The sequence below is a fragment of the Anas platyrhynchos genome, chromosome 4 (assembly GCF_047663525.1).
Source record: "Anas platyrhynchos isolate ZD024472 breed Pekin duck chromosome 4, IASCAAS_PekinDuck_T2T, whole genome shotgun sequence".
NCBI lineage: Eukaryota > Metazoa > Chordata > Aves > Anseriformes > Anatidae > Anas > Anas platyrhynchos.
Window position 1 is genome coordinate 24,694,951 of NC_092590.1, and position 14,374 is coordinate 24,709,324.

The 14,374-nt window shown below is 37.4% G+C and overlaps 1 protein-coding gene across 26 annotated transcripts in view; it reads right to left on the bottom strand.

Annotated features, from left to right (window-relative positions):
- TENM3 (teneurin transmembrane protein 3) overlaps nucleotides 1-14,374 on the bottom strand; it is a 1,327,252-nt gene that overhangs the window by 378,356 nt on the left and 934,522 nt on the right. The gene's annotated exons all lie outside the window — the stretch shown is intronic.

The window sequence follows — 14,374 nt, forward strand, 5'->3', positions numbered from 1 at the left end:
TCTACTTGCTAGTTCAACTGGAACCAGAACATTTTGCCAAAATATACACACTTCCTAAGGAGCTGTGACCCCTGACTATGGGGATGCGGGAGCTTTTACCACAAGGATGGCCAAGTGCTCTGCGAGGCTGTGGGGTCTCCACGCTGCAGGTGCCCGCGGCCTAGATGTGGCATGGAGCAACCTGGCCTCACCAGGCCTGCTCGGAGCTGAGCAAGGAGTAACCTCTGGAGGTCCCTCCCAACTTAAATACCTGTTCACATAGAATCACGAAGTAATTTCTAACAGCAATTATTTTTTACAGTAGCACAATTTCTGCATTCAGGCTCTCAGCACACCTGACAGATTAAGGAGCCTGAAGAGCATGGCATCCTTCAAGATCTCTGGTAAATTAATAAGTGATCAGCACATGGAAGAAATAGGAAGTCTTACAATTTCTGAGGCTATCACTCAGGGAAGGAACAGCTCCTCACGCTGTCATCTTATTGATATAAGAACTGTTTTGGATTTAATGTCAATACCAAGAGAGAGAGAAAGAGTTGGCAGACAAACTATTTCTTAATAGGAAGAAAGGCTCCCAGAGTTTCAGCAGCTTTGATGTGTTTTTCATGAGAGGAGTACCTTTCCTTAACTCATCCTTGCGAGACGTCCATATCTATTTGTAGGAAAGGATTTCAGGGAAAGGTATTTCAGGCAATGTATTCCGTTTCTTCTGTGCCATTCACAAGGTGTTTATCCTAACAACTCTTGAGTTGTGAGGAACACCTAGATACTTTGTAATTCATTTTGTTTCCCCTTGCATTTAATTCCTTACTGGATACAGCCTTACATACTACAGAAGGAACAACATCACTTGAATTTTGTCCTCTTATTTCACTTTTTACAGTTAAGTTTCAAGCTAGTACAAAAACAACTTGGTTTGCCTCATTTAACTGTAAGTTTTAAGGTATTATTAAATAACGTCCCAGAGAATATTTCAGTATGTTAGGTATACCTACAGAAATCCCCTTTTTTGTTTTATTTCCTCCCTATGAATCTATTCTTAAAACTTAGTTCTGATTCACAAATTCTAATTCCTGAACAGATCTTGTATGTATATATCTCAACTGTTAATCTAGACCACAAAGGCAAAGCAGGAGGATTATGAGGCTAACAGACAATACCGTAAATTTATTACTAACATAGCAAATTTCTCTTCCGACAAGACCAGTCCAGACCTGCTCATGAAAAAGGAAACAGTTCAGTATCTCAGCAACTTCTATTTACCTTCCAAAACAAAAGACTAGGCTTACTACACTCATCTCCAATACATGAATCATTAGCATAAGCTATCTCTTGATTCACTAACATCACAGCAGGGAAGGCATTAATTTCTCCCGTTCTAAATTCACGATTAATTTTTCTGTGTTTACGCTATTTGAACAGACTGGAAGTGCTGCATGCTCACATATAGCTGCCTTCACAAGTATACCTGACAGACCTTTAGATTAAACATTCCTTAGTACCAGTATCTGTGTGGGATACTTCATCTACTACGTAGAGATCTATAAGAACGTACTGCTATTAAGACATTAATATTGTTTGGCCTATTTGAGATCTCTTTGAATGCTAGTGCCTAAACCATTTATCATACTACACATGGTACCAGTACAGGAAATCAATACTATTTGCAACTTATCAAGACTAAAAAAGCAAGGCTACAGTTGAAGACAACAAACACGTGGCATGCATAGGCACTCTAAGTTATAAGTAATGAAAAGAAAGAATTTGTTTTTTGCTAATGATGCATTAACAAAGCTTTTCTGGTTGTTAAATGCCATGCAGCCCACATAATGTTCATTAGCGCAATGCTCATCTGAATCGTTGACATCTTTTACATACCTAAAGTACCATGCTTCATAAAGGCGTAACTGAAATTTCAGTGCACTTTCTTGAACAAAATGGCATGTTTTTGTCAACTGCTTGTATTAAAAAGAAGAAAGCAAATTAAGCAAGTGAAAAACTAGTAGGAAAAAAAAATAACCTTATCACTGCCTTGAGAATTTTTCAGGTAGCTTTTGTGCCATAGACACAAGCAGACACTACAGACAGATTTTCTTTAATTCTTTTTCTAAAGAGGTGAAACAACCACCAGATAATACATTGGTAGCTGTTGAATCCATTTCAACTCCTTGACAATACTAAGCACTAGCAAAAATGTAATTATCTTAAAAAAAAACTATTTTCCTAACAGAGGTGCTAACAACTTCCCATTTTAGACCTCTAACAACATTTTAAGGAACCAGTGCAATTGTCCTTATTTTACTAGATTTTAATCCAAAAAAAATTGCTGTTAACATTTCTTGGGGTGATCCTCAGACACAAGATCCCTTCAACTAAAGAAATTCTCAGTCATGAGTTTGCAATAATTTTTTTTTATTATTTTTAAGAGATGATCACCTTTTCTGGTTTGTGACTCATCACTACTCTTCCCCCAACAAGCTCAAGCAATCCAATAAGCACCCAAACCTGGAGCCTTAACCACGAGTCTATGTAAATTACATTGACAGAGACTAAAAGATAAAAACATGTAGCTGATCTGCTCACATCTTCAGCTGCCTGACACTTCCGTATCACACTGCTTTACACAGCTACGAGACTCATAAGAGCAGCACCCCAAGTCAGTTATTAACAAGGATATCAAACGCTGGGTTTCTCCACCTAAGAATCCCCAAATCCACTCCTTAACTTGGATACTGGTTACTCAACATTACAGGTAAGTATAAACAAAGATACAACTTAGCTCTCTTGGTCTCTGTTTTCTGTAATTTTTGGTTTTCTGGCAGGGGGCATGTGTTTGTGTTTCTGTGGGTTTTGTTTGTTTTTTTAATTAAACAAGCTAACACCTTTTATAGGAAAAAATAATCATTTAAGCACAGCTATAGTTTTCCATCCCATATTGTTTTAATCTTTTCCACTGTTATTTGTAATTCTCTTGTATGTGGGTGAAAAACCTTCCTTATTTATTTATTTATTTATTTATTTTTCCTTGCAGCCCCAAATCCTACAGACACCCACCTCCCATTTTCCCTGCAAATTCTTATCATTCATCTCTCTGATATGTCAGTGAATATTTCTTTTCCCAATACACATGTTCTCCAAATGCATAAAGTGGAGAAAAATCATTATTTATCAAACACACACTTATTAAAAGTTGTTTCAAGCTTAGCATATTGTTTTAGAAAGCTAACACTGACTGGGATCAGATTGTAAAGTTGTCTGTATTTCCACTCACTAGAAGGAAGCATCAGTAAGAAGCAACTGAAAGATACATTTCTAAATGCAAATACTGATACCTATAAAATATATAAATTATGTCCAAAATAGGAAGATACTAATTATCTTTCCAGTATATGGATTTGTGCTATATACTTCATGCTGTTTTTCAGCAGAGGTCAGTTGTTATGCTGAGACACAAACTCCACTTGGAGGTATCTTAGCTTTAAATTTGTATACAAAATAGCAGGAGAAAAAGAATGTAGCCAAAATGAAAAAAAACTGTACCTGCAAGTATATTCTCCTGAATGAATTCTTGATATCATAATGATAATGCTACTTATAACTCAGAACACATACACTAGGACAGTTCCTATTTCACAAACGGAAAAATGAGGGTGAAAGGTTATTTATTTAAATTCAGCAGCAAGCATGAAAAGAATAAATACCACACCCTTACTGCATTCTGTAGATCAAATTTAATACATTTAAATACTATTTTAACTGTCCTATTCGTAATATTAATGCTGATTTCAGGGAAAAGCATGCTTAACTTTACCTAGATAACTAGTGAACAGTGCTTAAAAGCTGACATTTAAGTTAACAGGTTAAAAATAAATTAATTTCTGTGTACCTCAAAATCAAGAATATGCCAGATGCAAGGGATGTAACACCTTGCTCTGCTTTTCAAAATTCAGAGGACTTAAACATAGCAGATAAGATATAAGATTGCTCATACCTATCTGGGAGGGCTAACATCTGTTACCTGTTTAATGGAAGTACAGAATAACCAAGCTGCCCATTGAGTCTTAGGTGTGCTCTGTGTGTGTACACAACCATAAAAATGATTTTAAATTGGAAGTAATGATTATTTACATCATTACTGTTTCAACCTAAATAAGGCTTTTTTGGCACTTTTAACGAATCTCCCAAAACTTGTAAACAGATGTTTCTGTCCCACTTTTGATACTCGTTAATTTGGAATTTAATCACCAGAACTTTTCTTTAGTATCCATATTTGAATTAAGACATCTTATGTTCATGTTATCTACCCAGCAATCAGAAAAACATGACTTTTGCTTCCAATGTCATATTTACTAACTACGCAATAGCAATATTTTAGGTTTGGGACCGATTATTCTAATTATCCTACAGTTGCAGCTCAGATTTGTAACTCATAGTAAAGCTTTTTTTTTTTTTTTTTTTCTTCTCTTCTTGCAACAGCACATAATTAAAGTATTGTCTTAGAAAAACAAACAGGCCAGGTATTTTTGTGCATTTTTCACAAGCAAATAATATTTTTTTCTGAACTACCTGAGATCATACGCTGTAAGTTGTACACACAGTTATAAAAGTGCACGTTTCACTCCCAGATCAGGTCAATAAACGGAAGCAATAAGTTTCCTGAAAGGAAGGATTTTCCTTAAAGATCTTCCACATCATCTTTTTTTCACTTACTTGGTCAGAAGGGATGAATGGATATATGCAGGACATGGTGTAATTCAGTGCTCTCCTGCCTTTGAAGGCTACGGGGCTGTAAAACGATGTGGAACAGCAATAAAGGAATGGCAGCTGACACCCACCCCACCTCCGTGAGCCCACTCAGAAAATATTAACTTCCCAGAAACAGCTAAGAGGCCATCGCTATCTCAGTAAAAATGGAAGTAGTTCTGCTACCGGAGGACTTCACTCCAACCCTGACTTTGTGTTCTGAAAGCCAGAAAACCTGTGTGGCTCAGTGCCAGTGACCAGGTTCACCATCAGGTCTCCACAATGTCTCGCTATAAGCATGTAAAAAACGATTTTCTACTCAAACGCTCAACTGTTTATAAAGACCGTGCTGCTTATTCTGCTGTACCATCAATTTAAACCTTATTAATCTCTGATTAGCAGCTGCACATGACAGTGTATATACCAGAACTGAATAAACACGCTGTGTAGCTCATGTGATCGGTGAGAGAGAACTCACTGAATACAAGTAAATCGTGGTAGCATGCACTCCAGTTACATTTTTAGACATTTTAGCATTTGTTTTCATGAAATACCTTACAGATTACATCCCAAGGAGTGCACCTCAACAATAAAAGTGGTCCACGCAGCAGTTTGCATTACTGCATACAACTGACTCATCCTAGTTGCAAATGTACAATGAGATGCCAGCCCATTCAGATACACAGCCTTACAGTAGTAATAAATAATAATTGAACAAATATGTTTACAAAATGGAAAAGTTGCAGCTATGCCATAGCCTTAACTACAAAACCCAGCTTAGTTGCATTCAACCATTAGCACTGAAAAGGCTTATGTACAGAGAAACTCATAGCATGTGTGTAATGCACAGCATCTCTAAATCCAGAAAAACAGCATTTTTGTCAGAAAATCTTGAGATTATGTCAGGTTTTATATATATATAAAGAAAACCATGAAATATGGTAGCATTTTTTTTGTATAAAGTAAGGAACTATATAAGTAACGAAAATAAGACAGTATAAGACGGTGTTCCAAAACAACCTTGGGGAAACATCATAAAAGTGCATCTTTGGCAAAGAAAATATAACAGCACAAAAACCAACCAACCAACCGAAAGGAAAAAAAATAAAACAAAAAAAAACACCAACAACAAAACACCACTAGCACAAAGGATTTTGGTTTGTTAAGCAGCTTTTAAAAACAGTTTTCTAGCACAGACAAACACTTGGTAATTATATCTGTAAAGTTCAATGCTCCATACTCTAAAGCAAGGAGCACACATTATTTGCCATTCATTGACTACTTCATCTGGTCACTTCTTGCTTCCTTCCACCTGCTCACGCACAAGCCCTGTTTAACATCTCAGCTCCACTGTCCCAGCGCAGGTAAGATTCTAAAGGACTGAAGGCTAAAGCAGGGGATATTGAGTACGTTCCCACTACAGGTTTTTAAAATACTCCCCATTGTAAGTGGTTTACATCTCGTGTGATAAGATGACAGCCCTTGGAAATAATAAATGCAGTTCTAGGAAAACAATTTATTTGGCTTCAATACGCTAGCAATAGCTTACTGCAATGTGGAGCTTCAAATTCAAAGGGAAGCTGGACAAAGTGTGTTGAAGAGAGATATTACAGTTCTTTAAAGTATAAATGACAGCAGCTGACTTCCCCCCCCAGTCATAAGACACAGGTCACATACCCTCAAGGATAGTTATTAATTATTTGTCTTACAGACTAAATGAATCCTGTGTGAGGTATTCTGAAGATATTACATGGCATCTGCAGAATACAAACTGTCCTCAATGCAGGAGAACTGGACCCAACTGAGTGTGCAAAGCTGCATAAATGTTCAAACTGGTGCTTTATTTAACTACTATGTAACGTCTTCTTTTACTATGCATGCTCTTAGTTACATACTTACAGAACCAGTAATCCGATCAGCTGTAGGATATACGAACTAAAGCCACGTTCATCTGTACTTTCACTGTAACTGAAAACAGATTTTAACTTACTGTAAAATGAAACCAAGACTTCTGCAATAGAGCTAAAAATGCACCCGTTTTCTGAGATGCAATCTGTATATTACCAGACTTGGTTTTTAATTCTGAGACCATTACTTCTCCTAATCTTAGCCTATGCACAGCAGAGCACAGAAAGTAACCCTGCTGCTTCGACAGAAAGGTGAACAATGTGCAGTTGTAGTATTCCTGCTTTTAAAACCCACCCAACTCTGATTTTTAAAGTCCATCTCTCACAGGCAGGTTTCCACTCTCGTACAATAGCTATATCCATGTTACATTACTCATGGCTTACAATGTGCAATTCATTGTCAGCGGGATTTTTTTCAAGGTCAGCTTCAGACATATGCCTCAAACAATCAGGCATCGTATCTCTAATGGTAGCCTTCTTAAATTTCTCCTTGAAGAGCCAGACTGAACTCGAGTTTCCACTTGGAAGCCCCGATTTCCTGCTTTACCCATTCCTCGGAAATTGCTACACAGCATCGGCACCAGCCAAGGAAGACAGAAACGACCTGAGCCTTCTTGTGGTTTGGCTACTTGGAGAATTTCTTCACTAGCACAGTTCCACATGTTTTCTTCATCTCAAAATACCTATGATCAGGACAGCCTGAGCACACTTTTCCTCCACATTCTCACTGCTGAGGATCCACTCAATATGCTGGACCTGAAGAGGTGCCGGTCTGCATCTCTAGGGCAGACCCCTACATGTCCTCTCACCCAGAAGGCAGCACAGAGCTCCTCTATGTGCAAGCTTAAAAAATGTCAAAACCAGCAGAACAGCCCATCGAACAAAAAAGAAGGGGGTATTTAGGCACCCTATTAATATGTTTTAAAAAAACCCTCGTTACTGCCGCTTATTGTGTAGTGCAGAAGAAAAATCACGTGTTGTTATACAGTCCGCCAAGCAATTTTTATAAGACCAAAGCTGTAGCATGCTATAACAAATTTAATTAAAAAGACAATTTTTGGCAGATAAGAAGAAAATACAGATGCTTCTTGAACGTGATTAATTTGAATTCAATGTTCTTATCTCAAAACCTACCTTTTAACAGGAAAATCTACTATGGAAGTGTCACTTGTTTTGCACACTGAAACACAGCTATTTAAAATGTCTTAAGGTACACTTCATTTGTGTGCATTTCAGCTGTTTAAAATGTATTTTTCTGCTATGGCCACAACTGATTATTGTCAGCTTTGTATACAAGTTCTCTCTTCATAATGTATTTACACCCTTTTAAGTGGTTAAGCCAAGGATTCTGTCTTGCCCATTCTCACATTATTTATTTCACGTTATTTACAAAAACCTGAAATCAAGCTGTGCAAAGTAGCCTTTTGAACTTTAAATGCCAGATAATCAAGAAACAATAAATGAAAGTAATTAACGTCTGAAAGTTATGGTATTTCTCTGAAAATCCAAATATTTAGAAAACAAATTTGATTTTGTTAAATAGCTTCTTCCAGTTAACCTCAAACCACTTACCAAAACATATTTATTTATTTGAGCTGCAGCTTCAGTTTATTTATTTATTTAAGCTGCAGTCTTTCTCCTGCGTTCTGGCTGAAGAGCTTTCATTGAGTGATTTAGCAGTATTTCTCTCCCTAAAATCAGGCTAGGGGATTTAGGAATCTGTGACAGATTACCAACAAAATCTTCCCCCTCTCCCCAGACACCTACAACGAAGTTATTACTAGCTATTTCCCTCCTTCTTTTCATCCTTTTTTCCCTTTAGTCATCATGGGTTATCTTTTTCTCTCTGATCAATACAGTTATAATGACCAAACTTTTGTCTGAGCCCATTCCCTCAGGCTATCTTCACAAACTCAACCTTTCATTGCTGACTCTATAACAATTATTCCCAACTATTTAAGCTCAGAAATCCTCTCTTCCACTGAAAATGTGTTAGGGAAACATACTGGAAAAAAAAAGCACACCTCTTAAAACTTCATTTTGGAACCAGTATCATGGTTTGTATAATCAAGGATGTAATATGGTCACACAACCCAACTTCCAAGAGTATTAAAACTTGATTATTTTTTTTTTTTTTTTAATGATTTATGCTTCCTCTTTCCCTACCCAACTGTCTTGAAATAGCACTGAACATGTTCTCTGCGCTCACCTCTTGTTGGCACACTGTCAGTATTTGTTTATTTTTTGGAGAAAAGGTTTGCATAGCAAAACGTGTCAAATAAGCCCTCAACTATTGTAGACAGGGAATAAACAGGCAGTAGAAATGGGACAAGTGCCTTCATATTACGTAAAGCACTGCAGGTGCTTTATTTTTCTCCCAGCAGATGGTGACCCAGTGATTGGCAGGTGATGGTGAAAAGGGGACCTCAGTATTTACAGGAGCTAATGGAAAGCTGCATAGAGCACTTTAGTGGAGGCGAAAGCTGATGTAAAGGCATCACCACCATGTGTGGAAAATGCTCCCACACAGTCCGTGCTGACTGATCCAGGCAACTCTTCTTAGGAGCCACTGGCCCTGGGGAATTACTGGGACGTGCTGGGCCCCTGACTACTCAGAAGTGTTCGATACCAGACAGACATTGAGGTGAGGGCCAAGAGGTGCACGCTGCGAGGTAAAGCATTCCTCCTGCCTTTGGACACGAGAGGTACATCACCATCAAACCTGCATCTCCATGGTGGCCTGTACTTGCTCTTGGATCGCTGCTTGCTTCCACTTGGCTAGTATGATGAAAATACTGAGATCCCATGCCTCTAGTTTGTTATGGAGGCATCTTTAGAAGTAACAAGATGTTTTAGACAGGAAATAGTTCCTTCTTGAGAGGCTCTCCCTTTCATTTTCCCAATCCTTAAAACTGAGCAAAGAACACAGCCATTTCTTCAGTATTTATCTTCCAGATGAACCATAGCACATTACGACAAGGGAAAAATTTACGGAGTACCATCAGGGATCCCAACATCCTCTATGTATCCTCTCAACACCGTGGTGAATCAGGTTCAATCTGTAAGCAATGTGATATCCTGCCACAGTAATAATTCCACCTAAAAACATATCAGTGCAACACAGCCTTGCTGGATAAGAATAAAGTACATATCTCTGGGTTTAAAAAAAACTTACACCTAATAAGGATTTGTTTCACAATAGACAGCAGATTTTTATTCTAATCCACTATGTTTCTTATTTTTCATAATTTTTTTCTCACTCTGTTACCCAACCTTTAAACACTGATTTTTTAAATATTTACAGTCTTCACACCTCTGTATTTATAATTACTTACTCCATAACTATATCCTATTTCATAATCCGTTAGGATTTCCAGCTCCTTCTTCTTAGCCTAACCATTTACAGTATTAGAGTATCAAGACTAAACTGGCAACAATTTCATAGTTATCTTCCCCAAAATACACCTGATGAGCTGTTACATCTAATAATTTTTATGCACTCTAACACCTTTTGTGCTTATACTTCAATACTTAAATGTTTCAAAATTTTACAATAAAGTAGATGCCTAATTTGTACAGCAAATAGCATGTTCTTATAACATACCTAACGAAACTTAGTTTAATTGATATGTGCAAGGCAAAAAAAAATAAAAAAAACCTTTGAATTCTTAGTAAAAAATCATAGAATGACAAAAGTTTCTGATCTTTGGAAAAAAAATAAAGTTGACAAAGACCAGCAATTCTGGATCAAGAAGAGAACAACAGAAAATTGAAATTTCTGCATGTTTGAGTATCATTGAAATATTCATACAACTATAAATTTCAAGCTAGATAATACATTCATCAACAAGATAATTTATTAAAAAAAAAATCTATTAATTCATTAAAATTAAAATTTATCAGATTGCATTCTGATAGCATTTAAGTCACTGAAAGACTGTAAGCAATGGTATGGTAGGCTAAAAGCAATGATAATCTCATAGCAACACTTTATTAACATAGTACTCCAGTTTAAATGAGTATTTCCATAAATATGTGAATTACATAAGGAACAATGTACAGGAAACAACTGCTTGCTCAGTAGGGAAACCAAGCAGCATCAATGTATCAGTATCTATGTTCTTGAATCAGCTGATTATTCAAACTCTATAGTGTTTTCATGTGAAAACAAAGACAAAAATGTTGTGAAAGCAATGCCCTTCTAATGCATTTATACTTAGCTGTATTTTTCAAAGCAACATGTGACAAGAAAGCCTGTCCCTAATTAACAGTGAATGTATTTGAAAATTTGGCTCTTTTACCTGATTTCAATTTTCATAAAAGCACACATTGTGTATTTTGCATGTAACATTTTGATTTTCCTGATAGTACACGCTGTGTTTATTTACTGCTCAAGTGCTAGTCAGGCAGGAGAACCTGGATATCACCTCTGATCAAAATGATCACTAAAAATACCTTCTGTTTGCAAATTCAGCAGCGTGAACATTATGAACAAACACCCAGAGCAGGTCTGGTTATTTTCGGCAGCTTTTCCTTGCTCTCCTAACTGCACAGGGTCCCGGTAACATACTTCTGAGAACACCAAGAAGGACTTTCACCTCTACCAAAAGCAATGCCAAGGGACACAAGATGATAATCAGCTATCAGGAAAGGCAAAGGAAAAAAAAAAAAACAACCTGCAGTTCTATGTGCTCACAACAGAAGGTAATGAGAAATTTAGATTCTCGAGATATATCAGTAATTCACAACTGCACTTAGAAAATGAGATTACCTTTTATTAAAGTGCTTCATTTCATGGGAACAGTGCTTTCAGAGTGAGAATTTGGTATAAGAGCGCTACATTTGTGCAGTCTAGGTAGATGTGTTCTATGTGTTAGGGAAAGCATTTCTGATGCTAGCAAGGTACTGTCATGCCACATATACACATGATGAATTTTTCATCCTGATATTAGGTCTGTATTCACACACTAATTACAAGCACATTGATACATACTGCTCCTCGGTTCTTTTACATGAAGATCAAAGATCTTTAAAAACACACATACGAATCAGCAATCCAGACGTGCCTCAGCACTGTTCTTTTGTTTTCACTGGGAAAACGTGTGGTATCTTAAGCTAAATTCAGTAAAAACCAGGACCATGCGCTACTGCCCTGGAAAGGTTTTGGTTCAACCTGGCTGTACATTCCAAGTGAGTCTGAATGAGCAGGCATTATGTAAATGGACAGACTTAAATAAAAGGCAGCTCTCATGTATTAATCCAAGGCCTGGGGTGCTTTCAGAGCAGGCTGGAGACAATCCCAGACACCTGGCTTTTGAAAGACCACCGAGGGAATACGCAAGGGGGAAGGGCGGAAGGAAGGTCTATAAAAGCAGCCTGAAACAGAATTTAACTAAATTCAAGACTGTCTTGAAGTGTCTGGGTCAGCAACCTTGAAAAAGTTTCTTTTTAGTTATCAGATGCTGAAATACACTTTTCTACCTTAAAGACAGAAATCGCTTTCTGAAGCAACATGCCTTACATACTTCAAAATTTAGCAGTAAGCACAATCTGGGAAAAAAAAAAAAAATAAAATCTTTTAACCATGGGTTCAGAATGAAGATGCCAAGGCAAAATGCAGTATTTACTGTCACTACACCTTGATGTAGCTAAGCCTCTGATAAAAAGTCGAAGCAACTGTGCCATCCAAATTGACGACATGCAAATCTGAAGAGCACAAACTCAGCTATCAATTGTAAAATCTACTGCTATATCACCATTAACAACCAGAGGGTTAAGCGAGATTGGACAGCTGATAAAACTTCAATATAATCACGCTTCTAATATTTCTTCTGCCCTCCCCCACCAGAGCCTAAAAGATGTTCTCCATAAACCACTTTAAAGAAATAAGATAAAATTGATTTTTTCTTGGATTCCCTCTCTCCTCTGACGCCTATTTATTCTCTTTGTAATGCTTCTCTCTGCTTTCCCCCCTCTTCTTTAAGGAATGAAACCCCTGAAGAAAACAGGAGCAGACGGAATATTTGCTGTTTCTTCTTTCCATGATTTTCTTTAGCTCACGCTTACTACTTAGTGTCCTTATCTATATGCTTCTCTATTTACTTCCCTTCCATGTAACTGATTTGCAATCATTTGCCTCTACTTTCTGATAAATTCCTGCCTCTTTCTTTCTCCCAATCACTGTTGTATTCTCCCTTAGCCCCTTACACCTCCTTACCTATTTATTCCTCACCTGCTGCAGATATTTGGTCGCTGGCTTGGTCTTATCCCCTAGCAGCTCCAGGAAGGGGCCGCTGGACACAGGCATCGACTCCTGACCAAAACGCCAACCAGCATCCTAGTGGCCCTACAACAGTCACAGATGGCATCTGCTGCCTCCCGAACAGCTGACCCAAACCCAACAGCACCAAACCAAAGAAAGAACAAGTGAGAAGCTACTGCAGGGAGAGGATGCTGATGTCAAAGAGACTTTTGGAAGCCTATCAGGACTACCTGATGCGTTTGCCATCCATCAACTATTATCTTGTTATGGGAAAATGGTGCCACCTGGTGCCCAATCCATCTTCCTTTAGCTGTTCACCTAACCTGCTTTACTTTTTTTTTTTTTTTTGGCTTCGCTCTACTTTGTTCTCCAAAAATTCACATATTTCTCTAACATGAGTCCCAAAATTTAACATACTGTTACATTCTCTTCATCTCATGCAGATTCTGAGCCCTTGAGATGTTTTTCCAACTTATAATGCCCTAAAAGAAACAGCAAAAATGTAAGTAATGTCACAAACCAAAACCCTACACCCAAACCAAGCAGGAAGCTGATAGCTTGCTTACCCAACAGGGACCCCATATAGAACAACCTGAAGACTTCTTGCTAAGGAATTAATTAGGCAATAGAACTGAGATCATGTGTTGCCTCAAAGAACAGGGCAAGAGAGAACAGACTCACTAGATCTTTGCTTTCAAAAACCTTTCTCATATGTATATATATGCATTATATGTATTTCCTGTCATTTTGCTCTTGAGCTCTACTACAGTACATCCAGCAAAACAGTGCTTTTATTTCCTATGGTATTGCTCACTGCTACCTCAATACACATAGAAGTGAAGGTAGCTACATTCTGATTCCCTGAGAGGGATATTTAAGCACTTGTCTGTATACAATGCTTTACTTCTGTAACCACATAAAATATAAGGATCATGCTAAGTCCTAAGTATTATTACATAAGAAAAATCCTGGGTGATGTTTTGTAGAGATCTATAGTGAAAAATAATCCACAGGAAGTGCCCTAATTGACTGGAGACCCTGTAAAAAAGGTTTCTGATTTGGGGAGCAGACACTTGAATTTGCCCTCTTCTAAGTCCAAGCATCCATCTGAAATTCAGGTTTCTGAGATGTGAATGCTTTCTGTTTTTCTAGATTTTCACATCTCCCTGCTTTCCTCAGTCAGCTCAGTGTCTGTGGCCTAGAAAATGCACATAGGCTTCAATGACTGGCAACTTTGATCTTCTGAAACTGCTTAGTACTAAATATAATGTTTATATGTTAGGGTAAAACACAGTTAAAGGAACAAAAATAAAAACCTTCCTTTTATTTATTTCAAAATGGAATTCATACTTCATTTGTCACGCTGAATTGAATCTTTTTTTTTTTCCTCAGACTCCTTTCAATTTAAAGACAAAACATTTGCATTTATTTATACCTAGACTAGTCTTTGTTGTAAAGCAGC